Source organism: Aquarana catesbeiana, unplaced genomic scaffold, assembly GCF_042186555.1.
Source record: "Aquarana catesbeiana isolate 2022-GZ unplaced genomic scaffold, ASM4218655v1 unanchor235, whole genome shotgun sequence".
Taxonomy (NCBI): domain Eukaryota; kingdom Metazoa; phylum Chordata; class Amphibia; order Anura; family Ranidae; genus Aquarana; species Aquarana catesbeiana.
In genome coordinates this window covers 1,371,265-1,396,954 of record NW_027362663.1, presented here as the reverse complement: position 1 = coordinate 1,396,954, position 25,690 = coordinate 1,371,265, and the positions used below count along the sequence as shown (strand labels likewise).

The 25,690-nt window shown below is 44.7% G+C and overlaps 1 protein-coding gene across 2 annotated transcripts in view; it reads right to left on the bottom strand.

Moving 5' to 3' along the window:
• Nucleotides 1–25,690, bottom strand: part of LOC141121939 (uncharacterized) — a 68,717-nt gene that overhangs the window by 11,588 nt on the left and 31,439 nt on the right. The gene's annotated exons all lie outside the window — the stretch shown is intronic.

The following is a 25,690-nucleotide window of genomic DNA, read 5'->3' as shown; positions in this document are numbered from 1 at the left end:
TGTCCGGACTGATCCAAGTCTTGATCCTGGAGGGGGGAGAAGCGCTCTCTTGCTTCCAAGGTGGTGAAAGGAAAAACGCAAAAAAAGGCTCCAATAGTGTAAATAAGTTTGGGGTTTATTAAAAAATGTATATAACACAGACGGAGAAAACACACACCGTGAAAGCACTAGTAAAAATAGTAAAATTATGCCAGCATTAAAATAAACGAACACCCGTGCAGGTCATGGGGCGAACAATGTGACGGCTTACAATACGTAGCCACGCCCTACATGTTTCTTCACAAGCTGACGTCTTCAAAGGGGCACGGGCGACGTATTGAGCCATCACCTAAATAGTCTTAGATGTGAACCAAGCCTCGTTTTCGACTCAGCTCTAAAGCAATGTCATTCTTACTGCGAAGGGATCCAAGTGGAGAAACCAAGCCTCTACCTGGTGCTCTCCACTAGATGAATGTTACCATAGTAACCAACTGATACAAAAATACTAAGCGGAGACAATTAGTCCATCAGAGAGTGGTAATAGATCCGCCACTCAGACGATCTCACAAGTATTGCTCTCAGATGGTAATATTTACTCCTCTGAAAGACAATCAAGGTGGTTTGTCAAGATCATTAAGCGGAAACTATACATATCACCGGAGGGAAGTGTGTTTTAAATATAAAAATAATTAATGTTCTATTTAGCAAGATTAAAATTATAATTAATAAACGGTAAAAAATTATACCCTATAAATGATGATACAAAAAATCTTTCTATCTCCATCTATACCCAGAGGCCCATTCATTGGCGTGAAGAGCACCCAGTATCACAAAATGCAGCCAAGTTTAATATTAGATCATACATGTTTTGAATAGATAGATCAATAAAACCTACCACCATTACAAGTCCCCAAAATCCTTCCAAACAATCGAAATAATGAATCCTCAACAGATATAAAAAATAAAAATGAATAAAAATAAATGATAAGTACAAATTACCATTATCCCCTATTTTTCTCAATTGATATAGAGATTGTGAATAGATGGAGGGGGAAGGGGTAAGGCAGAAAGGCTATCTTAGGAATTATCAATGAATGCGTTTAACTCAATATCCACATTTAAACCCAAAGGCCTGAGAGAACAGATCTTATAAATCCATTCCATTTCAAGCCTGGAAATGGCACGTCTCTTGGAACCACCCTCCATGGAAGTTTGAGTTTGTCGATCCCTACAAATGAGGTCCCCCTAGGATCTTGTTTATGTGTTTCCAGATAATGTTTGGAGACTGGGTGACCCAAAAAAACCCTCTTGATGTTTCCAATGTGTTCTCCAAGTCTTACCTTTAATGAACGACCCATGCAGCCCACATAATGGAGCCCGCACGGGCAGGTAAGAAGGTAAACAACATGTGTTGTGGAGCACGTAATAAATGATTTAATAGGGAAATTATGAGGGGAATTATTGGAATGAAACTGGCACACCTTCCTTTCAGTTAGGGCATTGATAGAACAAACTTCACAATTCCTGCATTTATAATAACCTGTTAGATGTTGAAAAAACATAGGTTTGTGAACGGGAGGGTCACATACAGCTGACACCACACGTGATCTAATTGAAGGGGCGCCCCTAAAAACCAGCTGGGGTCTGTCTGGAAGAAATGGTCCCAACAGGGGGTCATTTTTAATGATGTGCCAGTGTTTATTTAATATTTTCCTGATGGAAAAGTGGTGGCAGGAATATCCAGTTATCAGGGGACACTACCTTGCTGTCAGTATGTGCCCTGGGTCTATCCACCAAGAGAGAATCTCTGTCTAATGATTTAACCTGATCTAATTTTTCTTCAAGAAATCACACATCATAGCCTTTCTCCAGGAATCTGTCTGTCAAGACCCTAGATTGGGCCAAGAAGTCAGCAGTGGTGGAACAATTCCTTTTCAGTCTGATGTATTGACTCTTGGGGACAGAGTCTAACAATGCTTTGTGGTGACAACTGTCCCGAGGAATGAACGAGTTACAGTCTGTGACCTTGAAATGAGTGGAGGTGAGTAAAAGATTCCTTTCACTCCGAATCTCCAAATCAAGAAAATTAATTTTTTGTTGACTGGCCTCATATTTAAATATTATACCCCTCTCATTCCTGTTGAGACCATCCATAAACGAACAAAGTGAATCATGGGAACCCCTCCACAGGAGGAGGACGTCATCTATGTGTCTGGCCCACAAGACCAATTCTGGTCTCCGGTGGGCATAGATGACGTCCTCCTCCCATTTCCCCATAAAAAGGTTCGCCAGGCTGGGGGCAAACTTGGCCCCCATAGCGACACCCTTGGTCTGTAGGAAGAATTGTTTATTATACCAAAAGAAATGATGTGTTGTGGCATATTCCAAAAGCTCCATGATAAAGCGTTTCTGTTTCTTTAGTATTGAGGAATCCTTATACAGAAAGTATTTAACGGATTTGATACCCCAATGATGGGGAATAATATTATATAAGGACGTGACATCGGCCGTAACAAGCCAATGTCCTTCTCTGAAACCACTATTTTTGAGTAGGTTGATGGTATGTCTAGTGTCCTTAATATATGCTGGTAAAAGTTGTACTAGTGGTTGGAGAAAACTGTCAATGTACTTACCTGCCCTGGATGTGATGGAATCTATTCCACTAATGATAGGACGGCCCGGAGGGTGAACGGGGTCCTTGTGGACCTTGGGCAGGTAGTACATGACAGGAATTCTCGAAGCAACCGGGATTATAAAAGATTTCTCCTTCTTATTGATAATACCGGATTGAAACCCTCTATCTACAATCCTTTCCATATCTTTTTTGAATCTAATTCTGGGATCTGACCTTAAGGGTTGATAGGTGTCCCTGTCACTCACCAGTTTCTCAAGTTCCTGGAGGTAATCAGCCTTGTCTAGGACTACTATTCCGCCCCCTTTGTCAGCCGGCCTTATTACAAGATCTTTACGTTCACATAATGAATCAAGGCCAAGCTGTAATTCTCTCAACATTTTAACATTCTCAACATTTCAACATGTATTAAAAGTCAGCAGCTGCAGTATTTGTAGCTGCTGGCTTTTAATATTTTTTTTTTTTTGGCAGTGTGGGTGGACCCCCGCTTTAAATATGAGGCCAGTCAACAAAAAATTAATTTTCTTGATTTGGAGATTCGGAGTGAAGGGAATCTTTTACTCACCTCCACTCACTTCAAGGTCACAGACCGGAACTCGTTCATTCCTCGGGACAGTTGTCACCACAAAGCATGGTTATACTCTGTCCCCAAGAGTCAATACATCAGACTGAAAAGGAATTGTTCCACCACTGCTGACTTCTTGGCCCAATCTAGGGTCTTGACAGACAGATTCCTGGAGAAAGGCTATGATGTGCGATTTCTTGAAGAAAAATTAGATCAGGTTAAATCATTAGACAGAGATTCTCTCTTGGTGGATAGACCCAGGGCACATACTGACAGCAAGGTAGTCTGTCCCCTGATAACTGGATATTCCTGACACCACTTTTCCATCAGGAAAATATTAAATAAACACTGGCACATCATTAAAAATGACCCCCTGTTGGGACCGTTTCTTCCAGACAGACCCCAGCTGGTTTTTAGGGGCGCCCCTTCAATTAGATCACGTGTGGTGTCAGCTGTATGTGACCCTCCCATTCACAAACCTATGTTTTTTCAACATCTAACAGGTTATTATAAATGCAGGAATTGTGAAGTTTGTTCTATCAATGCCCTAACTGAAAGGAAGGTGTGCCAGTTTCATTCCAATAATTCCCCTCATAATTTCCCTATTAAATCATTTATTACGTGCTCCTTCTTGCCTGCCCGTGCGGGCTCCATTATGTGGGCCGCACGGTTCGTTCATTAAAGGTAAGACTTGGAGAACACATTGGAAACATCAAGAGGGGTTTTTTGGGTCACCCAGTCTCCAAACATTATCTGGAAACACATAAACAAGATCCTACGGGGACCTCATTTGTAGGGATCGACAAACTCAAACTTCCATGGAGGGGGGGTTCCAAGAGACGTGCCATTTCCAGGCTTGAAATGGAATGGATTTATAAGATCCGTTTTCTCAGGCCTTTGGGTTTAAATGTGGATATTGAGTTAAACGCATTCATTGACAATTCCTAAGATAGCCTTTCTGCCTTCCCCCTTCCCCCTCCATCTATTCACAATCTCTATATCAATTGAGAAGAATATGGGATAATGGTAATTTGTACTTATCATTTATTTGTATTCATTTTTATTTTTTATATCTGTCGAGAATTCATTATTTCGATTGTTTGGAAGGATTTTGGGGACTTGTAATGGTGGTAGGTTTTATTGATCTATCTATTCAAAACATGTATGATCTAATATTAAACTTGGCTGCATTTTGTGATACTGGGTGCTCTTCACACCAATGAATGGGCCTCTGGGTATAGATGGAGATAGAAAGATTTTTTGTATCATCATTTATAGGGTATAATTTTTTACCGTTTATTAATTATAATTTTAATCTTGCTAAATAGAACATTAATTATTTTTATATTTAGAACACACTTCCCTCCGGTGATATATATAGTTTCCGCTTAATGATCTTGACAAACCACCTTGATTGTCTTTCAGAGGAGTAAATATTAACATCTGAGAGCAATACTTGTGAGATCGTCTGAGTGGCGGATCTATTACCACTCTCTGATGGACTAATTGTCTCCGCTTAGTATTTTTGTATCAGTTGGTTACTATGGTAACATTCATCTAGTGGAGAGCACCAGGTAGAGGCTTGGTTTCTCCACTTGGATCCCTTCGCAGTAAGAATGACATTGCTTTAGAGCTGAGTCGAAAACGAGGCTTGGTTCACGTCTAAGACTATTTAGGTGATGGCTCAATACGTCGCCCTTGCCCCTTTGAAGACGTCAGCTTGTGACGAAACATGTAGGGCGTGGCTATGTATTGTAAGCCGTCACATTGTTCGCCCCATGACCTGCACGGGTGTTCGTTTATTTTAATGCCGGCATAATTTTACTATTATTAATAGTGCTTTCACGGAGTGTGTTTTCTGCGTCTGTGTTATATACATTTTTTAATAAACCCCAAACTTATTTACACTATTGGAGCCTTTTTTTGCGTTTTTCCTTTCACCACCTTGGAAGCAAGAGAGCGCTTCTCCCCCCTCCAGGATCAAGACTTGGATCAGTCCGGACAGGAGACGCTGGATGTATCAGCTGTTGCGGGCGCTATCTTTACATGGTCCCTGCAGAGGGCGAAATCTGCGTGCTCGTTAGACCTCGCTAATAGGGGGTCCACCATCGAGGGTAAGGGTCCATCTTTTGTATTTCCTTTCTGGATTCACCACAAGTGGAGTCACATCTATTTATCCCTCTCTCTTCTTCCTCAACCATACGGATGATGGTCTGATGTAAGGTAGATGGTGTTTCCTCATGCTGATGAACTTTTTCTTTCATTTTTTTCACTTTATGGACTGTAGTCACAATTTATATATTTTCATATTTTTTATTCACTTTTTTAGTTATTTTTTTTGTCACACTCATTTTTGATTGATTTGTATTGGTTGACATTTCACATTTGTGCTTCCCATATGAGTGTTTGGTATATCAGTATATATTTCACATATCATATCATCTATGATTAGATACATTTTCATTTTATTTCACTTGTATGTATTTTTTTCGTTTTTGTTTCAGGCATGTGTAATTTTTACTTCATTTAATCTTGATTCATGCAAGTTTATTCATTTATCTTTTCATTTATCACTTGTGTATACAGATTGTAAGTGCACTTTTTACATAGCTTTGGATTTTTTACACGGATATTGGTGTTTTATTAGTGCAGCTATCATTCTGTTTTCTATTGAGGCTCCGTAGCGCAGTTTTTCCAGTTAGTTATAACTTAAGAATCACAGCCAACGGTGAAATGCAGTTCTTTGATAACCTGGTCAATGCATCTGTGTGGCTGGACTGTATGGAGCATACACTTAAGAAAGCACCAGCACCTACGGTCTGAAGGGGACCTGCCTTTATCCACTATCAACAAGGAGAAGTAGATGCCATATAAGAAGCTTTGGACATGTTTTTTACTTTCTCTTGAATCTCCTGACAGGCGGAGAAGATGACGAATGTAACTTGCAGCATTCTTTACCGAGTTGGACTCGCAAGTCCCTTTGAATCTGAGTTGAACTGAGACATTGGGGGCCCCCCCTACACTCGTCCTGCATGGACATGTTTCGCTTTTTTCTGCCAAGCTTCCTTACTGTTTACAGGTTGCACAGACATTTTTTTTCCTTTCCTTGCTTTTTTTTGTTGTTTTTTTGCTCCACATTAGGTGGTGCTTCTTTCGTTTGTTCAAGCAATGTATGGTGCTTCTTCCATTTTGAAGGCAATGTACACAGTTCAATAACTTTTTTTTCTATTTTACCAACCAGAGTTGTAACTAAGTGGCTGATGCCGCCATGCTCATACCCGTGTTTTACCTGGAAGGCCAGGTCTCTTTTTGAAGCTGTCAGGTGGAGACCTGAAGCACCAAATGGTGAGCCTCTGCACCTGACAAGGCTTCCTTTGCATGATTACTTATATGCTTTACCATGTCGAGTGCTTGTACCATAGTTTCATGGAATGTGGGGGGGCTGGGTGACGGTTTGAAACGGGTTGCACTTTTTTCCACGGTTAAGGCCTATAGACCTTCAGTGATATGCCTGCAGGAAACCCACCTGCAGGACAATTCTATAACTATGCTCAAAAAATGTGGATACCCCACTCAGTTTCACTCCGTTCACACGACTTAATTGAGGGGCGTCAGTGTTCTTATTTCGCAGGCAGCCAATTTCCAATTAGTGCACTCCATGATTGACGGGCAGGGGAGGTTTATGTTCCTACTATGCAAACTTTCAGGTTTGACATGCATGATTGCAAATATTTATATCCCTCCACCCTTCTCATTTGACTCTTTGAAACAATTAGCTCAAATTATGGCCACATGTCCCAACATCTGGGTTTGGGTGTTGGGAGATTTCAATAATGTAATGGACAAGAAACTAGACAAATTCCCATCCAGGACTGGTAGTGCTCCCCAATCGGGTGGTCCCACTCCCTTAAATCCTGCTAAATTCCTAGCGAGATGTGTGGAGGGATCAAAATCCTGAGGTGCGGTGTTACTCATGCTTCTCAGCAACATACAAATGCTTATCCCGTATAGATCTCTGTTTGACTAATGAATTGGCATATGCGCTGACTGAATCTGTGAAATATGCCCTGCGTAACATCTCTGACCACTCCCCTGTCAGTGTTACCATTATGGTATTGCCGAGTCCAAAGCGCAAGCTCTGGAGGTTAAACCCCTTCTGGTTCACAATATTTCTGAGTACTGATTCTACTCCCAGGGACTTGATAGAGTTTATGCATCATAATCAGGACACAGCTCAGCCGGCGGTGGTCTGGGATGCATTGAAAGCACACCTTAGGGGCCTAATTATTAAAAAGATCAATGCAATTAAAACTAAAACTAAAGAATGGGAGAATAGGGTGATGGATGAGGCCGCTAGAGCGGAGGTGTCACGTACCTGGTAGGTTTTGAGCCTGAAGTGCAGAGAAGGACCTCCCTTACAGCTCCCACTCCTGTTCCTCTGGAATGGAGACAGAAGGCCAGGAGTGAGGAGTGGTATGGGTGCCTGGCAGGATCGACAGTCACCGGAAGTTCAGGAGTGGTGGCACCCTCAGGATCCAGAAGCTGAAGAGGAAGCTGGAATGCAGAGAGGACCCGGAGCCACAGCAGATAAGGAAGCAGGTAAGTAAGCAGGTAAGTAAGCAGGACTGGAACCAGGAACAAAGCAGCAGGTAGTAGCCTGGAACGCTGGACTGGAACCAGGAACAAAGCAGCAGGTAGTAGCCTGGAACGCTGGACTGGAACCTGGAACAAGGCAGCAGGTAGTAGACTGGAACGCTGGACTGGAACCAGGAACAAAGCAGCAGGTAGTAGCCTGGAACGCTGGGCTGGAACCAGGAACAAAACAGCAGGTAGTAGCCTGGAACGCTGGACTGGAACCTGGAACAAGGCAGCAGGTAGTAGACTGGAACGCTGGACTGGAACCAGGAACAAGGCAGCAGGTAGTAGCCTGGAACGCTGGGCTGGAACCAGGAACAAGGCAGCAGGTAGTAGCCTGGAACGCTGGGCTGGAACCTGGAACAAGGCAGCAGGTAGTAGCCTGGAACGCTGGGCTGGAACCTGGAACAAGGCAGCAGGTAGTAGACTGGAACGCTGGACTGGAACCAGGAACAAGGCAGCAGGTAGTAGACTGGAACGCTGGACTGGAACCAGGAACAAGGCAGCAGGTAGTAGCCTGGAACGCTGGACTGGAACCAGGAACAAGGCAGCAGGTAGCAGACTGGATACAGGTATCAGATTGAGGGATGGTCAAACAAGCCGGAGGTCGGTATCGGTCGATCAGCAGAGGTACCAGGGACAACACAGAGGGATGGTCAGGCAAGCCAAGAGGGTCTGGTGCAGGCGGATAGCAGGATGGTCTAACAGGAAGCCGGGTCAGATAGCAGAGTACACAGGTCAGATCAGGTTAAGGCACACGGAACGCTGTAGAGCAGACAGCGGGGATAGAGTGTGACAGGCCGGTTTAAATAACCCGCCTGGCACTAGCGGGAGTGCGCGCGCGCGTGCCCGTGCGTGACAGCACCCATGAACGCGCGCGCATGCGCAGTGGAACCCGCGGCCGTGTCTCCCTGCGTCTGGATCACTGATTACTGGCAGGATCTTCATGACAGGAGGAGAGATATATATCAGCACCTTCTTCAGAGTCAGAGCGCAGATGGCAGGAGGCACAGGCCCTATACCAACAAGTATCCACCTCTGCTGCAGAGAACAAAAGGTTCTTCCTACAGCAAAAATACTTTAACGAAGGTGAAAACATAGGTCATCTACTAGCTATGATAGCTAAAACCCAGCAGAGTACGACCCATATAGAGGCCATTCAAAACACGGACGGAGTAACAGTTACTGATCAGACCCACATACTCGACGTGTTCTCAAAATTCTTTAAAGACCTTTATACATCTAAAGGTACACCCCACACAAGAGGATCTGGCCCACTTTTTGGACCAGTGCTCTCTTCCCCGGGTAACACAACAGGGACTTGCTGCCCTAAATGCACCACTGAAATTAGAGGAGTTGACAATGGCAGTAGCACAGATGGCCAACAATAAATCCCCGGGGGCTGACGGTCTACCCACAGAGACATACGGGAAATATGGTGATACCCTATTGCCCAATCTTCTAAAAACACTAAACAGTGCCCTACAGGAAGGTAACTTACCAACCTCTATGAATGAGGCTATTATTATTGTATTACCGAAACCGGGCAAAGACCCACTGCAGCCAGACTCTGATAGGCCTACATCTCTGCTTAATGCAGACGTCAAACTATTAGCAAGAGTATTAGCTACTAGACTCTCGAAAGTTGTGGCTGAACTGGTCCATTCTGACCAGTCTGGCTTCATCCCGGCTAGATCTACGGCACTGAACATTAGAAGATTATTCCTTAATACCCAAATACCAGTAGATAACCTGGGTAATAGGGCCATCTTTTCCCTCGATGCTGCCAAAGCTTTTCACAGCGCGGAGTGGAAATATCTGTGGGAGGTTTTGCGGCGTTTTGGTCTGGGAGATAAATTTATCTCCTGGGTGCAGCTGCTGTACGCTGCTCCAATGGCCAGAGTGAGGATAAATGATTCCCTATTGGAACCCTTCCCTTTGTTTCGAGGCACGCGGCAGGGGTGTCCATTGTCACCCCTGCTGTTCGCCCTTGCATTGGAGCCACTTGCGGCTATGGTATGGGCCTCCCCTGAAATTACGGGCTTCCGCAGAGGACAGGGGGAGGAAAAGATTTCCTTATACGCGGATGACACTCTGCTATACTTGGGAGATACTGACCGCTCTCTGAGAGCAGTAATGCAACTAATAAACCGGTTTGGACAGCTATCGGGATTTGCCATTAACTGGCATAAGTCAGCCCTGTTGCCACTGGATCCGTTACCTTTGCCCAATGACATTTCCCACATACAAGTAGTTTCCTCATTTAAATACTTGGGAATAGTGGTGACTAGGGACACACGGGACTATATAGCCCTGAACCTAAAACCTATACTGCAAACGTTCCAGCAGAAGCAGGCTAGTTGGAGCAAGTTGCCGCTGTCTGTGACCGGCCGCGTTAATCTCATAAAAATGATCTGGGCGCTGCAGCTGTTATACATTTTACACAATGCCCCAATCTGTATACCACAATACTGGTTCCAGCGCATGGACTCACAGTTCAGAGCTCTTATATGGAGAGGTGGAGTGGCGAGAATCAAACTGGCTACTCTACAGCTCCCTAAGGACCAGGGGGCATGGCAGTCCCGCACCCTCAAATGTACTACTTATCTGCACATCTGCAGCATTTCACTGGCTGGGCCTCGGAACAGGGTTAGATCCATCTAAGGGTCTCCTCCTGGGTAATGACACAAACTACACTGCTTTATCCAACATGGAGATGGGTTTCCCTAGAGTTCCCTCCACTTGCCCCACAGTTCGGTCACTAATGAAAATTTGGAGATTATATAAAATGACAACTATGGGAAGAAATTGCCCCAAAAAATTTGGGAAGATTTGGGCAGCATGGGTGAAGGCAAAACATCTAACTATTGACTGAGGCTCCCGGGTTGTGGCTCACGATTACTGATATAAATTGGTCCTCATAAATGAATTTCTGGGTCTACCTGTGAGAGTGTGGGATTAAGGTGTACGAACTAAAGGCAATCAATGTGACCTCTTATACCTCCACCCGAGATGGGTGTAATGTTCTTGTTAATATACTGTTGAATTCACTGCTACTCCGGCATTTGTTAAGAAATGTAAGAAACCTTTGAAAGATGTCTCTATCTATGTCTAATCCGCTTTAAACTGTTTGTTTTGGAAAACCTAAATAAACTTTTTTGTTAAAAAAAAAAAAATGAAAATTTGGAAGAAGGGTCAAGACCATATAGGGTTTGACAGGCTATTTCCGTCAGACCCCTATATGGCGGAATCACTTTTATGCAGACCTGACTAGAGTGCCCGACCCATAGGTGTGGGAAAGAGCTGGGGTTAGATACCTCGCCCCAACATGCTTTATTTGTACCTTCAATTGCGACATGCTGTCACTGCGCAGGGAGACGCCGGGGAGTGGACATTGTCACCCACTCCTGTGTTCCATGTACTGCAGTCTAGTAGTATAACTAAAGGAATTATATCCCAATGCTACCAGATGTTACTAGCAAGATACTTGAGGGCTTATCCATGCAATGCGGCATCTGCCTGGGAGAGGGACCTTGGCCAGATCACAGATGAACAGTGGGAAGAGGCTCTTCAGTCCATATCTACCTGCTCCCTTAATGTTGTACAAAAGGTTTCCCAACTGTTCATAGCGTTGAGAGTGCATTATACCCCGAAAAAGTTGCACAAGATGGGCAGGGCGGCAGATCCTTTATGTTCCCGTTGTCGACAACACGACGGGGACCTTATTCACCTCCTATGGCGTTGCCCGAAGCTCCATCGGTATTGGCATGAGGTGATGGGCACGCTCAATGGAGTATTTCAGACAAAGGTTCCCACTGATCCTAAATGTTGTCTGCTGGGGGTCCTGGAGGAGCAGATCCCAGAGGAGTTGGTCAGGGTTGCGTTCTCCAGGGCTCTATTCCAGGCCAGGAAACTTATTCTAATGGGGTGGAAATCTACGCTGCCACCCACCAGTGGCTCCTGGGTGGAACACATGGGACAAACCCTTATAAGGGAAAAATATATATATATCAACATAAGGGATGCCCAAGTAGGTTTGAACGTATCTGGTCAAAATGGCTAGACACACCGGGATTAAGCCCGAGAGAGCTTGTGATGTCCAGGCTCCTGTAATCTCTTTAAACAGGAAGAGAGGAAGCAAGACAGATTGTATAATATATAAAGTGCGGGCTGTGGTGGTGAAAACAGGGAGAGGTGTATTCTTGATGTCTGGAGAAATGCAATCAGTTGATAGAATAGTTGGAACAATTACTGCATACATGTATGTGAACCAAAATGGCATTAATGATGTAACTGTAATTGCAACATGAGCAGTGATTATTGTTGGAAAATATGTGAATGTTCAATAAAACCTTTTTTGATTTAAAAAAAAAAAAAAGATACCTCGCCCCAGTACTGAACGGATCTGTCTTAAAGCCGTTCACCCAGCTGCTGAATGAATTCCCTGCACTCAAAGGACACCACTTTCAGTATACACGACTACAACATGCCATTAGATATCAGAGCAGACACTCAAACTTGCAGCTAGAGGACTCCACGTTCCTCGAATCCATATACTCCGACCCGGAGAAGAAGGGAATCATCTCCAGAATTTATGTCCAGCTCCTATCACACATACAAGCCCCAGACCTTTTGCCATACAGCGAGGGGTGGGAGCAAGATGTAGGCCCCATCAATGGTGAGCAGTGGAATCAAATCCTGGGGGGGGGGCCTAGTGGTAACAAAGAAAAAACTGTGCTATACCATGAATAATAATAAGTGCATAAAAATCAATTAATGCAAATTCAAAAAATGTGAAAAAACATCAAATGTGAATATATACATTGGTATTATATAGCAAGTCCATAGGTCAGAAATTCAAAGAATTTTCTGAATAATAATAAGTGCATATAAATCAATTAGTGCAAAATCAAAAATTGTGAAAAAACATCAAATGTGAATATATATATTGATATTATATGGCAGAGTCCATAAGTCAGAAATTCAGAGAATCTTCTAGGGAGATGGGAAGAGTCCCCTAATAGCTCTTCATAGGGGCCAGTGTGGAAAGGTAGGAAATGAAAACACCCCTCACAGTGATCTTCCACCACCTAGAATGCACGCTTACCAGATTGCAAGCACAACAGGCACGTAGGTAGACCAAAAACTGGGTAGGCAGTTAGCAATAAAGCATCCCTCTATGCAGCGTGGAGGGTAGTAGGCAAACCGGGCACATATATAACCTCAAATCCGGATGTCCAGCCAGCAATAAGGCATCCCTCTAGCAGCGTGGCTGCGGGCATGTAATGGATGGTACAGCAATCCAAATCACGGACATAAGGGCAAAGAAAGGGTGGCCATAGTGTAAATCCAATAAAACTATTAATTTGTAATAAGGTAGAAAACTTACAAGATAGCAGTGTAAAAAGAGCGAAGCGCCCGTTTGAGACAAGACTGACGTCGTCTGGGCCAGGTATATAGACGACATCCTCCTCCTCTGGGATGGAGACAGGTCTGATCTTGACTCTTTCCTTGGAGAACTGAATATTAACACCAGGGGCATTCTCCTTAACTACGAAGCCAGCCAGCATGAGATTCATTTTTTTAGATCTCACCATTCGGGTGAAAGAGGGTCAGTTTACTACTGCCACCTACTTTAAAGCACCGACCATAATTCTTATATCCCCACCAGCAGCTGTCACCACGAGGCTTGGATTAGGTCGGTGCCTAAGAGCCAGTACGTCCGTTTGAGACGTAACTGTTCCGATAGGGGTGAGTTTCTCATGCAAGCAGACGTTCTGACCAAACGCTTTTTGGAGAAGGGCTATTCGAATGTACACCTCAAAAATACTCTGGAGGAGGTATTATCTATCGATAGAAGCGAACTACTTAAGGAGAAGATGCCCAATCCAATAGGGTGCTATCCACTCCTTTTATAACAACATATTCTATTCAGCATAGGAAGGTTGGCCAAATGATTAAAAAACATTGGCACATTCTCACCAGTGATCCCACTCCTAACACCATTCTCCCTTATAAACCTCAGTTGGTCTATAGAGGGGCACCTACCCTCAGGGGTTACAGTTGCCAACAATATCATCAATCCCCCTATTATTAAAAGGGGATTTTTTGATAGTCTTACGGGATTTTATCAATGTAGGAGATGCAGGATATGCTCATTGAACGGATGCACCCAGAGGAGAACTCATTCCTTTAGATCTAACAGTACACAGGTTGAGTTTGCGATTGTTGTAATATGTTGGCCAATTTATGTATAATATTGTATTGGAGTACCATGCTGACCAGAAATTCAGTTGCATTGTCCAACTGAATTTTAACATAGCAAGGGAACAGCTGAAGACTCTTTGATGTGTTAATCATATGCAAGTCTACCTAGGTGTGTGAGGTGAGGTATGGTCTGGAAACCTAATTGAACATTTCAAAGGGTACATTGTTTAAAGGACCATAGTAGAAGTATTTATTGATGGTAATTAGACTTGACGGGGTAACAATAAGATCAAAGAGTATTTTGGGTTGACCTAGCAGAAACTCCCTCCTAGTGGACTAGTATTTCATAGAGGACATTCAAGCTGGCATTTAGTGTGGGAGTAAGGCTCATCTGTGTATGGGTGAGTGAGGCTTGTATGTGTATGAGTGGGGCTTGTCTGTGCATGGCTGGGAACGCACAGGCCTAGGAGATGGGTTTCTGAATTATATTTCCTCTGTCGGATTTCTTTGTCATCTGTGGACTTTGGACTTTGTTCTGTGTTGGAAGTCAATAAAGTGCATCTCTCTGGAAGAATTGGGTTGCTGCGGAAGAGTACTTACATCATCATTATAATAATACTTACTAATTAATTATCTATAATAACCCAATATAATATTAATATACTCGATCACTACAGCGATTAGGCCTTTTATCACATGCTCCACCAAGGGGGTCGTATACCTGCTCCAATGCCCTTGTGGGATACAGTATGTGGGCAGGACCAAGCGACCCCTTATGGTTAGACTCAACGAGCATGTGACAAATATTCTGAATGGTTTCCCTAAGCATCCTGTGTCTAGGCATTATCTGGAAGTCCATAATAGGAATCCAGATAAAACAGTTTTTTTGGGGATAGACAAATTTACCTGTCCTTGGAGGGGTGGTTCCTTAGTGCGAGGTATATCGCGCCTAGAAATGGCATGGATATATAGGATTAAGTGTTACACACCATTTGGATCGAATGTAGAGACAGATTTGAATGCGTTCATCGATAATGCCTAGTAACGCCATTCCTTGTACTGTATATCCTATTGATATTTTATGTTGGTGCCCAGTTTTATGTTTATGTGTACTTGTTGTGATGTCTCAATGGCGTTATTCGATATGTTTATGCATATTATTCAATATATGCATATCTTTTACATTTTTAATTTTTGTTTTATATTTAAAAAAAAGTTTTTTTGGGTTATAGGAGACACTTACCATTTATTATTTTTATTTTACTCATTTATTACCACTGGACCACTTTTTAGAAGTGACAACTCCTTATGTACTTATAAGATGGCGTGGTGATGTGTGGCATATACTCCACGCCTATATGGGTGCCATTGTGGGTTTACTCAAATATAAAATATGGGGTATTGATATGGCCACTTTGGATGCGTCTATCTATTCCCTTTGTTTATTTATTTATGTATTTAGTTTTTTCTTTGCTTGGTATGTGCTTTCCTCATTTTCTTTTTCTTTTCCCCACAAGATGGCGCCATGTCGCTTTATGGCACATTCCACGTTAATATAGGTATGTGGTAGTGTGGGTTTCCACTCAATGGCTGAATACCCACGTGGCCAATTCTAGTTTGTCTAGTATTTTAAGGGTTTAATACACCCATTCCAGTTTTTCTTTTTGTTTTTCTTTTTATTATATTTGACATGATTATTGTTTACACCTTTAAGGGATAAATAAATAAATATATGTGTATGCGCTAAAGGCTATAAATACGTGAACAAAGAATATAATAAATCTATACAATATTAAAAATTATTATAAATTATAAACAGTGTCACACACCTGTGAAGAAAGTGACTATAATCCACAAATGAATATATGAAAAATGGTAACATGCACCATGCAAAAAAATGTGAGGAAAAAAAAAAATCCTTTAAATGATTAAAAAAATATATAAGTGCTACTTGATAAATAAAGTGTCCGAAACCAATTCATACAAATGAATATATCTCAGTCCAAGCCATTCATAAGAGTATATAAATCAAAGTGCACAATAGTGTCCAAACAAATAGCAGGCAATCCTCATGCTGGTTTTTTTGAAAAAGTGCTAAATATTCCTCATGCTCTTCTTATGAGATGTGCACATTAAGGCATGCTGCAGTGCTCTCCAGTGACCCCCAATGGATAATGCGCTCACCTTGGAGCGTGTGACACAGTAGCTAAACAGTGTCAAAACACGCATTAGAGCCACTCCAGGGCTCACACAGGGTATGCTGGTGATGATCTGTATCTCGCTCAAATGGTGACATATATGAAAGAAAGGAGACTCATAGCATAATACCGCCAGGAATTTATTTGAAAAGCCCTAAAAACAATCCCTCCAGGAGGGTACTCACAATGCTTGGGTGCGTCAGTGCACCATCCTATCCAAAACATGCAATACAGATGAATCCTGTGGCGTGCGGTGCGGTGTTCAATCCTCTGCCTGTTTGTGTGTAGAAAGCTCCGTCCTGCCCCTCCCCTACGCGTCTTCGGCACAGGGTATACGTGCCTTCATCTGGGGGATCCCCCAGAGGATTGAACACCGCACCGCACGCCACAGGATTCATCTGTATTGCATGTTTTGGATAGGATGGTGCACTGACGCACCCAAGCATTGTGAGTACCCTCCTGGAGGGATTGTTTTTAGGGCTTTTCAAATAAATTCCTGGCGGTATTATGCTATGAGTCTCCTTTCTTTCATATATGTCACCATTTGAGCGAGATACAGATCATCACCAGCATACCCTGTGTGAGCCCTGGAGTGGCTCTAATGCGTGTTTTGACACTGTTTAGCTACTGTGTCACACGCTCTAAGGTGAGCGCATTGTCCATTGGGGGTCACTGGAGAGCACTGCAGCATGCCTTAATGTGCACATCTCATAAGAAGAGCATGAGGAATATTTAGCACTTTTTCAAAAAAACCAGCATGAGGATTGCCTGCTATTTGTTTGGACACTATTGTGCACTTTGATTTATATACTCTTATGAATGGCTTGGACTGAGATATATTCATTTGTATGAATTGGTTTCGGACACTTTATTTATCAAGTAGCACTTATATATTTTTTTAATCATTTAAAGGATTTTTTTTTTTTTTTTTTCCTCACATTTTTTTGCATGGTGCATGTTACCATTTTTCATATATTCAATTGTGGATTATAGTCACTTTCTTCACAGGTGTGTGACACTGTTTATAATTTATAATAATTTTTAATATTGTATAGATTTATTATATTCTTTGTTCACGTATTTATAGCCTTTAGCGCATACACATATATTTATTTATTTTTGGCATATACACGGTATGGAACGTGGTTAGTGTGTGCAGCTGAATTAGGTTCATTTATTCACACTGAAGGCATTAACCCATTTGTGGCTCACAAGATTTTAGCACTACCTTTAAGGGATACTTCCTGCTGTTTGGATAATTCCTGGTTCGATCTTCTTCACAGATTTGTTGTATACATTCTACGCCTTTGAGAGATCACAATGAGGCGTGGTTTCATCTGTCTATTTATTTGCGATGAGTCAGAGCGTCGCCCGTTCCCCAGACAACGTCAGTTACAGATGAAACGTACGTCGGGAGGTTGACATTCTGACGTCATCGCATCTTGTCTCCAACGGGCACTCGCCAGACGGCCGGCGAATCGCTCTTTTTACACTGCTATCTTGTAAGTTTTCTACCTTATTACAAATAAATAGTTTTATTGGATTTACACTATGGCCACCCTTTCTTTGCCCTTATGTCCGTGATTTGGATTGCTGTACCATCCATTACATGCCCGCAGCCACGCTGCTAGAGGGATGCCTTATTGCTGGCTGGACATCAGGATTTGAGGTTATATATGTGCCCGGTTTGCCTACTACCCTCCACGCTGCATAGAGGGATGCTTTATTGCTAACTGCCTACCCGGTTTTTGGTCTACCTACGTGCCTGTTGTGCTTGCAATCTGGTAAGCGTGCATTCTAGGTGGTGGAAGATCACTGTGAGGGGTGTTTTCATTTCCTACCTTTCCACACTGGCCCCTATGAAGAGCTATTAGGGGACTCTTCCCATCTCCCTAGAAGATTCTCTGAATTTCTGACTTATGGACTCTTATTATTCAGAAAATTCTTAGAATTTCTGACCTATGGACTTGCTATATAATATCAATGTATATATTCACATTTGATGTTTTTTCACATTTTTTGAATTTGCATCAATTGATTTTCATGCACGTATTATTATTCATGGTATAGCGCAGTTTTTTCTTTGTTTTCTTTGAATTGTTGTGTATATTGCACAGTTGAACTGCTGCTTTTTAAGGGGTTTTTTTTGAAAGTGCAGTGATTTTCTGTTTTTTTCTACTAGTGGTATCAGTATCTGCGGCACAAAGACTTTCTCACCTGTTTATACTACATAGGGTATACCGCACTCCTATACAATTACACAAATGGGGTAGACGTGATTCTCCCATATGTCCCAAATGCCAGGCTCATCTGGGTGATCTTATTCACATGCTTTGGAGGTATCCCAAACTAGTGAGGTATTGGAGTGCCGTTATCATTAAAATAAATAATGTTTTCCAGGTCCAGCTTGGGCTGGAGCCACTGGTGTGTTTACTGGGCAGCCTAGATGAAGACCTGTACCTTCCCCCGGTATACATCGCCCTCACAAGACTTCTATACTTGGCCAGGAAGTTGATTGCCTGTTTGTGGCTGTCGGAATGTACCCCAAAGGAGGTGCAATGGATTCAAATGGTCAACACCACTCTTATCCGGAAAAAAACACATATCAACATTGAAAATCACCCAAAAATGTTTTCAATATATGGCAGAACTGGTTGGGCTCCCCAGAGGTGGCTCCGCCCCAAATGGCCCTGGATAGGCTACTGATGGCATAACTGGATGACTGGTTATACAATTGGAGTCGTATAATATATGCTAAAATATATAACATAAAGAGAGCTTTGCATGACTGATGGATTTGAACCATGGTGACATGTCAATGGTTGGTTTAATACTGGTTTCTTCATTTATTTCCTAACTTAGTTTTGTTTTTGTTTTGTTGTTTTTATTGAGTGAGCACTAGGATGTGACATTGCCCTCTTTGTGAGGGAGTATGATAACAGTATTAACCTTAAAGTTGCAGACATTTTATGTTAGTGTGAAAAATTAAGACTCCTGGTACTCTCGTTATATGTACTTAAAATGTCATACATATGTCTTACACACCATGTAATGCCTTGTGTCCTCATCAATAAAAACCTTTTTGTTGATTAAAAAAAAAAGAGTGTGCCTTAAGGCTAGTGGGAACCGCTTTATCAGCCTGCTCATAGGCTACGGAAATGGTGTGTCTTATCCACCTTGCTATGGTTGCTTTTGATGCTTGCTGACACTTCTTCTGGCCACAAAAACCAACTAATAAGTGACTGGACTTTCTAAAATCCTTTGCTCTTTCTAAACTAACAGACACCGTCTGACATCTAAACAATGAAATGAACTTTCCTTCTCATTCTGAGAATTGGCACAAAACGAAGGAAGGACAATCTTGTAATGTTGTAATGGCCAGCAGGAAGGTTGTCTTAAGGGCAAGTACAGTAATTTAAGCAGAATATGAGCCAACTACTCAAACGGTGCCTTGGTCCGAGGACTAGGGTAGGATCCCATCATGGAAATTGGTTCATTTACACAGGGGATATCCTCTCCCAAGCCGACAAAAATCTTTTGATCAGTGGGTTTAGTACCAGTCTCCTGTCCAAAAATCTGGACAAGGCTGCCACCTGGACCCTGAGCGTTTTAGTAGCTAGACCCTGATCTGTGCCATCCTGGAGGAAATCCCAGATCTCCTGCTTGGAAGCCCCCCTCGCCTGACACCAACGTGATACTCTGTAACAGGGTGTCAACTACTATCTCTGAACACCCACTCTGTCGCAGGCTTTACTATCTACGGGATTAGCGCAAAGGAGGGAAAGGCATAGGCCAAGTGGAAGTCCCAGTCTTGGACCAACGCATCCACCCCCTCGGATCCTTTCTCCCTGGACAGTGAAAAGAACCTCTTCACCTTCCTGTTCCCTCTGTGTGTGAAGAGATTGATCTCTGGTCTCCCACTCTCCCTGGTGAATCGGCTGTCGACTGAGGTAGTCTGCTTCAACACTGTAGACCCCCTTTATATGCACTGCTGAAATTGAGGGGATCCTCTGCTCCGCCCACTCCAGGAGTTCCTGAGTCAGGCCCAAAAGAGCGCGGGACCTGGTGCCCCCCCCCCCCTGTGATTCAGGAAGGCCAGCGTGCTTGAATTATCAGAAAGGATCTGAACCTCTTTCCCCCGGATTCTTTTTTCAAAAGCCTTTAAAGCTTCCCTGACCGCTAAGAGCTCCGGGAAGTTGGAGGAAGAGCCCCTCTGAACTTGGTTCCAGACACACTCTTCCAGATGGTCCCCCAACCCCAGGCGCTCACATCAGTCGTCACCCTGAGGGGTTGGAGCTGAGCCCAGAGGTGACCCTCTCCCTACCTCTGAGGGTTGAGCAACCACTGCAAAGACTCCTTTACCCATCCTGGAATGGAGACCTTTTCGTCTAAGGTTCCCCTTTTTCCGTCCCACTAGGAGAGGAGGAACTGCTGGAGAGTCCTGGAGTGGAGCCCACAGCCCCACAAAAATACAAGCTGTCATTAACCCGAGGACTCTTATAACTCCTCTGAAGGAGACCTCCTCTGCCTCTCGGAGGGACGAGACTTCAGCTATCAGGCCCTCTACTTTCCTCGAGGGCAACACGAGCTTCTGTGACGCCAAATCTACCAGGAACCCTAGGTAAACCTTGGTTTGCACTGGAATCAGAGAGGATTTTTCCTGGCTGATTAACCACCCCAGGGAATACAAGGTACTTACTACTTTGTCCAGGTTGGACAGTAGTAGATTGCGAATCTGGTTGTAAACCAAAAGGTCACCCAGATAGGGGATCAGCGCTATCCCTTAGAGATGGAGGTACAACACCACCTCTGCAAGGATCTTTGTGAAAACTCTCTGGCTGGCTGCTAGCCCAAAGGGTAGGGCGCAAAACTGCCAATGCTCCACGCCCTGACCCGAGAGAATCGCAAACCGTAGAAATTCCTGGTGCCCTTGAAAAATGGAGTTGTGAAGATAGGCATATTTTAAGTCTATCGTGACCATAAACACCTCCTTCAGAAGATGCTTCCCGACTTTTTATACCGTAGGAACCTGTTTAGCCTTCTTAAATTTATTATAAGGCGGTACTTTCTCGAGGGCTTTGGGACCACAAAGATGTGAGAATAAAACCCTCGACCGCATTGCTCTACTGGGACAGGTACTATAACACCCTGCTCTGCCAGCTGCCTAACGCTCTGAAGAAGACCCACCGCTTTCTGCTGATCCCTGGGTAGGCGGGTTAGAAGGAAGCTTGGGGAGGTGAGGAGGGTACTTCCAACCTGTAGCCCTTGCTTATTATCCATAGGATGTGGGGGCTTTGAGTGATCCTTTCCCACTGAGTGACAAAGTGAAAGAGCCCCCCCAGACCCTGACGCCACTTGGAATCTTTGTCAGTGGATTTTGGACCGGAAAAGAGGGGGCCTCCTTCTTGCTTGCCCTTACCAACTCCCCATTTCTTGCCTTTCTTCTTATCCCTGAACCGGTTCTTATCCTGGGGGCCTCAAAAAAAATCTTCCCCTATCTTTCTTAGGCTTTACCGGAAACTTCTTGCCCTTCTCTGTAGACCTAGAAAGGGCCTGGTCCAACCCAAAACCAAAGAGTAGGGAACCCCCAAAAGGTAGACTACAAAAACGTATCTTAAATATGTTGTCCTGATCCCAGGTCTTAACCCACAAGGCCCTCTTTCCAGAATTCAGATGAACCTCAGGCTTAGCGGTCGTACGTACTGTTTTCGACCGCTGCATCTGCCAAGTAGGCCGCTGCTCTACCAATCACCTCCAAGGAGTCCAAGACCTGTTTGGACTTGGAAGTTCGCAACACAAACCAATGCCAAGGCTAGACTCATGGCCGCAGCATTGTCCTCCCAGGCCCTGCGCAGAAGGGTCTCGGACTGTCGGTCCATTTGGTCCCTGATATTGCCTGCATCCTCGATGGAGAGGTCAGGTTGTTTGGACACCTGAGCTAGGGAAGCATCTAGTCTGGGTGTCTTAAAAAATCTTTCCTCCTCTTCCTCCTTGAAGGGGCACCTGCGTTTCCAGGTCCTAAATTTTAAGAGCTTCCTCTCAGGCTCCTTCCATTCTCTCAAAATGATGTCTTTGAAGGTCTGGTGGATTGGGAGAACTCTGGATTGGGGTTTAACCAGGCCTCTATACATCCTGTCCTGGGCAGAAAAATGAGCTGTAGGCTCTTGGATCTCTTCTAAGGCCCCATGTACACTGCTGCTGCTAAACGGATGTTCAGAGGCAGTTAGACACTTTTTTCAACTACCCCTGAACTCATTTAATGTTATCTTATGTGTACATGTACACAAGTTTGTTTACTGTCATTATTTTTAAGCAGTTGCATTTATAGTCCTTTTTTTGAAGGCAAAAAAATTAGTTCAGACGCCAAAGTTTCCGACGCCAAACGCGGTAACCCGTGTTTAGCCGCGTTTCGTTTATAGGCATTTTTGGCCATTAAAAAAAAAAAATTTTTTTTTTGGAAACGCTTCTAAACGCAAACGCGGCATGTAGACGCGGCAAAACGGACGTTTTAAGTGTGGGTTACTATCTGTCGAGTTATATCGTTCAGGAGAGGTTGTTAAAACATTCTGTGTACATGAAGCCTTACGCATACACTGCTCCAAGGAGACCCTCCATATCATCTGCGGAAAAGATGTGTCTGCCTGGTCTGGAGTCCTCTTCCTCCTCCTGGGGCCTTTCCTCCGTGCATTTTCGAACGGCGCTGATCAGCTGCGATTGGCGACGTTCGGCTCCGGCGCCCCCCCACCACGGGCCGAGAGCGGTACTGCACACCGCTTTGGCCTGAATCATCCTCGTTTTGCGAGACAACACTCGCAAATCGAGTTATGATTTTTAAAAATACAGTGCTCATATAGCAAAACACTCGTTGACCGCGTTACTCGCAATCCGAGGTTCCACTGTAGCTCCGATCATAGACCTCTGCCTCATCCTCAGAGTCCTGAGAGGGCAGTAACCGCACAGGTTCAAGGCGTCTAAATCTGCCACCTGGATCCCAAGTTTCTGCTCTATTAGTGGGGGGGGGCCTCCTGTGTGGATGAAACTTCCCTTGCCTGGGCCCTGTTAGAGTGGGGCTCGGGTTTCAGGGTTGCCTGGAAAGCCGTTAAAATCTCTGTCTGTATGGAGAGAAAGTCCCTCATGACCTGAGAGGTCTCCTTCCCAGCTAACTTGTGGATACACTTGTAGGAAAAGGCTTTTGTGTGGTCCTGTGACAACTTGTCGTTACAGTATCCACACCTCTTGGAAAGGGAAGGGGTCTTAGACTAAGGACAGCTGGCGACCACCTGGGCAGCAATGTCCTCCCCTGAAAGAGACTCATTTTCATGCTTACTTCAAACAGAAATCACCTGCTACTGTACCCTGCAGGGATAAGAGTTAGGGGGACCCTCCCCCCTCATTACCCTGCCAGCTAGGTAGACTCACCCCCTGTGGTCTCCTCCACTGCTGTTGCCACTGCTGCCCCTTCTCTCGCTCCATTTCTACAGCGCAGCTTGTCCTGCTGAGTGGTGCTTGATGCTGGCCAGAGCAGGCTGTGAACGCCTGCCTCCACTGATGGCCAGACCTCCGCTCCTGGTGTCCTAGGATGCCACCATTTTGCCAAAGTCTCAGAGACCCAAAAGTAACCTGCCCTTGTGGGTCACGCAGCGGCGTAATTTCCGGTGCAAGGGAGGAAACTGCGTCATTCCTCTTCCTGCCGCTAGCAAGATCAAGATGTCACTCGAGCACCAGCCCGCGCCATCTCCTCTCCCCTGCAAGCCACACTGCATGACCCGGAGGCCCAGGAGTTGGGGCCTGATGCAATAGCGTGCCCCGCAGGAAAACCGACCGCCAGCTCCCCCCACTAAATGCCCACCCGCCAGGTAAGGGGGAGGAAGCAGGAAACAATGGTCCCTCAAGTTCTGGGTATCCCATTGTACCCAGGGTCCTTCAGCACTCGGGGGGGGCTCTTCCAAGCTCTGCTGCCCCCCCGAGGAAGATGGGTAAACCCCCCAGGAAGGTCAAGGCCTACCAGACCCACAGGCTTTCAGGGAGAGACCACCAGCCCTCGGCTTTAGGTCTATTAGAAAACAACAAAACATTTTGCTGTGAGGAAACACAATCAAAAAACTAAGGAGCACAGGGAGGGGTGGGGTTTTTTGACCTCTTCTTTATTTGTGTTTCCTGTCAGATGGGACCAGTTATCTCCCAGGGTGCCACCCTGGAAGACGACTTCAGAAAATTCCCTTTTTTATGCATGCTAATATTCTGCTGGCTTTGGTAGCTGCAGCTTGACATTGTATGCAGGGTACCAGAGAAGGGTGCAGGTCAACACAGCACATGGGATGCAGGAGAAGGGTGCAGAATGCAGGAAATGGGGTGCAAGGGAAACGTACAGTTTGCAGAATGCAGGACATGGGGAGCAAGGTGCAGAAGAAGGGTGAAGGGCATGTGGTGCAGAATGCAGGGCATGGGGTGCAGGGTACTGGAGAAGGGTGCAGGTCACTGCAGGATATGGGATACAGGAGAAGGGTGCAGAATGCAGGACATGGAGTGCAGGGGAAAAGTAGAGGATGCTGAATGGAGCACATGGGGTACAGGGTACCAGAATAGGGTGTAGGTCACCTCAGGACCTTCAGGATGCAGGACAAGGGTGCAGAATGCAGGACATGGAATGCAGGAGAAGGGTGCAGAACATGGAGTTCAGGGTGCAGAACACAGGACATGGGGTGCAGAATTCAGGACAGTAATCCAATCCCCCCTCCCCTGTGTCCTCCTGCATGTCCTGTACATCTCCCCCAGCAGTGTGTGAGAGCAGAGTGGATGGAGAGGACATCTTGTGTACATAAAGCAGCATGTCCCTCCCTGGCTGGTTTCTTAGCTGGCTGCTTTGCAGGCTTGTCCTGGTTACTCCTGTAAGGACTCTGTAGTCCTGTTTCTCAGCACCTTGTGGGGATCTTTGTGGCAGTGCCAAGGCAGCGCCATGTTGGAGTTTTGGTCCCGCTCCTTCCTCTCTGTCCTGTCCAGTCCACCCCTCGCTTCACAGGTCGGGTGTCATCATCTCCTCCTCCTCCCCTCACCCTCCCGCCTGGCCCCGCTCCGAGCCACATTCCTGTCTGAATAATGTGTCCGAGTTTCAGGCAGAAACATTATTCAGACCAACAGTGAGAATGGGCTGACAAGAGCCCAGGGGCCAGGACGCCATTTCTAGTCACCATGGTGACCTGGGATTTGTTGAGCCCTGACTTATGGTGACCATAGAGACATGGAAATTCAGCTGGTTCAGCAGGGATCGGTCACATTTCCATCCATGTGTGGTCACTGCCGGATAAAAGTCACTCCATCAGCGGCTGCAGCCAATAGCTTCATCACTGATCTGTGTATTCTGAGAGCGGAGGAGCGCCCCCCATTGTCAGAATACAATAGTGCAGCGGGGAGGATTCCCCCATCCCCCTCCAATGTGTGGATGGGGGAATCACTTCAGTTTTTTCCTCTCATCCC